Here is a 3,139-nt window from a genome sequence, read left to right as displayed (position 1 = left end):
TATTTCCATGGGGGCTGCAGAAGCCCTCTGAGAGAGAAATACATGAGTCCCGTGCACCATTAGGCTTTGGGCACAGTGACAGATCTGATGGATGGGTGGGTAGGGATGGGGAACAGGGAGGGGAGATCCTGGTGAGTCATCACCATGAGCAAGAGGGGTATCATATGCTTAGCTGGCCCAGAGGGGGAGAGTCTGGGCAGTGGACCCCACTTTGTAGCCCCGACTGTACCTGCTAGGGGTGCAGCTTTGCTCTGGGCATTGCTTTGATCAGCAATTGGAACTCAGGTGGATGAGAGCTCCGTGAAAGGCACTGCTATACTGTCTGGCCCTGAGGACTGAGATGGTTGGGATCCCACCCCTGGGATGAGAACACGGGCAGCAGGGGCACAGGTCGGCGGCTTTGAGGACCTGAAACTTATTGGAGAGAGTTATTTATTTCTGTAAATACCTGGATCTCTTGCAAGTCAAGCAAGTGGGGACTTAGACCCCTAGAATTTGGAACAGTTGTCTTAATCACAGAAGCCATGTGATTTCACTCATATCCTGGAAAATACTATTTGCACATAAAATTATCCCATTTAATCCCTCAGTAGCCTTGCAAAGTTTTTATGGTATTTTGCAGATCAGGAAAATGGAAGCTCAGAGAGATGTAAATCACACTTAAGGTCACAGATACCAAAATAAAGCCTAGAATGAAAACAAATATCGTTGGTTTTATAGTCTACATCCTGTCCTTGTCCATTGAGCCAGCTGAATTTTACTTTTCATGCATTTTCCTTCCACCTTCTACCCTCTTTGGTTTGTGAATGGAGAGGTAGCTGTGACTTCCTGTGGCTGAGGGAAGGAGCAGCCTGTCTGGTTACCTGAGCCAGGTCTGGGGCCAGGCAGCATGCATTCTAGTCCTGCCTGGGACACTCACTGGTCTCAAGGCCTTGAGCAAAGCAGCTGACTCCTTTGCACCCCAGTTTCCTCATCTGTAAGGTAAGATGTATTAGGGTTCTCCAGAGACACAGAACCAATAGGGTGTGGGTATGGGTGGGGTGGAGAGAGAGAATGAGAGAGAGAAAAAAAAGATGAAGAAAAAGAAGAAGAAGGAGAAGAGGAGGAAGAGGAAGAAGGAGAAGGAGAAGAAGAAGAAGAAAAGGAGAAGGAGGAGAAGAAGAATTATTTTAAGAAATTGGCTCAAGCAACTGTGGAGACTAGCAAGTCCAAAACGTTCAGGGCAGGCTGGACACCCAGGGAGGAGTTGATGGTGTTCCAGTGGGAAGGTATTCTGAACAGAATTCTCTCTTCCCCAGGGGACCTCAGTCATTTCTCTTAAGACCTTCCACTGATTGGATGAGGCCCACCCACATTATTCAGGGTAACCTGCTTTGCTCAAAGACTACTGATGTAAGTGTTAATCTCATCTAAAAATTACCTGCACAGCAATAACTATGCTGGTGTTTGACCAAATATCTGGGTCCCATTAACCATCACATGGGGCTAATGAGATGTACTACATAAGGTTGATATGTGGGTTAAGTGAACTGATATAGGTGAAGAGTTTAGAGCTGTGCCAGGTACAGATAAATTCTTGATAAGTGTTATCCATCATTCCTTCCAAAAGGAATCATTCATTCCCAGGGCAGACTCTGTCTCTGTGGCTTGGACATGCCATGTTGGCCACTGGGTCAATGCACCTGAAGTCCGCAGGCTTTGTTTCTCTTCCATTCACTTCTTGTGGCTGCCAAGAGTCTCTGTGCCTTGAGTGTGGCAGCCTGTGTCCGGGAGGAGAGTGAGCTTTCCTGGTGCCCACATCAATGAGAGCACTCGGTGCTGCCTCTCAGTAAAGGCCCAACAGGAGAAATGCTGCAAGGAAAGGTCTGGGGATGGAATTCTCCTGAGAGGATCTCTGTTGTTGCTTATACCCATGGCAAGGAGCAAACACAGTGCTCTTTCATCTTCCTTGGCAGGGTGTGCTGCTGCTGCCAGCCCGTCTGCCCCGCCCCGGGATCACCCCCATCTCCCAGGCTCAAGTGGATGGCCCTTCAGCAAATGCCTTTCTTGGAAAAAAATGAAAACTCTGCACCTCTTGCCGCCCACCTCCTTTTCCATTCAAAACTCCGCTCTATCTCCTTTGCCTAGCCGCACCTTTGGTGGCCCTTTCCTACCTGACAAAGGGAGATACCTTTGAGAGTCAGCCCTGCATTGCGAGCTGAGCAAATGTTCTTTTTGGAAACGGGAGTGTTCTTGTGGCTTTGGTTGACGAAAGCGGGTGGATTAAAAACTAGGATAAATGCAAAATATCCTGGAGGACAATGGGGAAGGAAAGCTGCGGGAAGGAGACATGGAAAGGAGGGTGGAATGGGAGATGGGAAGGGGCCGTCAGGACCAGGGAAAGGGTAAACCACGCTTTCATCTTGGAGTCTGATCTGTTTCTGAACTCTGATGGGTAAGGCCCTGAATTTTAAAAGGTGTCTCTGCAGTGTCTCTGCAACTGACAGCTCCAGTCACAGAACCAGCCATCTCTGAAGCTCAAGAGTGCCGCAGGAGGCTGAGCCCAGGGAGTCTGAAGACCAGAAGGCTTGGGGAGCCCAGCCGGCCCTTGTCAGGAAGCAGGATCCCTCGCAGCTCCAAAGCACCGGCCTGGGCAGGCTTCTGGCTGCACCTGCAAGTGGCTGAGGCCAAGTATCCCCTGGCAGCTCCTGGAGGTGTCCACGGGTCTGGTATCAGCAGATAACTTTCTGAGCAGGTCTCAAGGCACTGCTGGGTGTGCTTGTCAATGGCAAAGTCACACAGACACCTGCTGCAGTCTCTGTTCACCTGTGCTGACTGCTGAGAGGACAGCAGGTCTCCCAGGGACTGGCGCTTTTCTCACCAGGGCTTTGAGGATGGTCCTCTTCTAGAAAGGGCAGGCGGACCCTGCTTTGAGAGCTGCTCCCAGAGGGGATGCCGGGTAGTACCAAAGGTCCTGGAGGAGGCTCAGAGTCTGCAGGTCACCCAGCAGAGGGAGGGATGTGAAGGTGGCCTGCTGACTGCTCTGGGCTGGAAACGTGGCAGTGACTATTGTCCTTGGAGCCCTGGGAGAAATGCCAGTGCATCTTACTTTATGAGAAATGCATGCTCTTGAGAAATGGAGTGGGGCCATTTAAAAAAT

Source organism: Macaca thibetana, chromosome 4 (assembly GCF_024542745.1).
Source record: "Macaca thibetana thibetana isolate TM-01 chromosome 4, ASM2454274v1, whole genome shotgun sequence".
Lineage (NCBI taxonomy): Eukaryota > Metazoa > Chordata > Mammalia > Primates > Cercopithecidae > Macaca > Macaca thibetana.
This window is presented reverse-complemented; position numbering follows the sequence as displayed.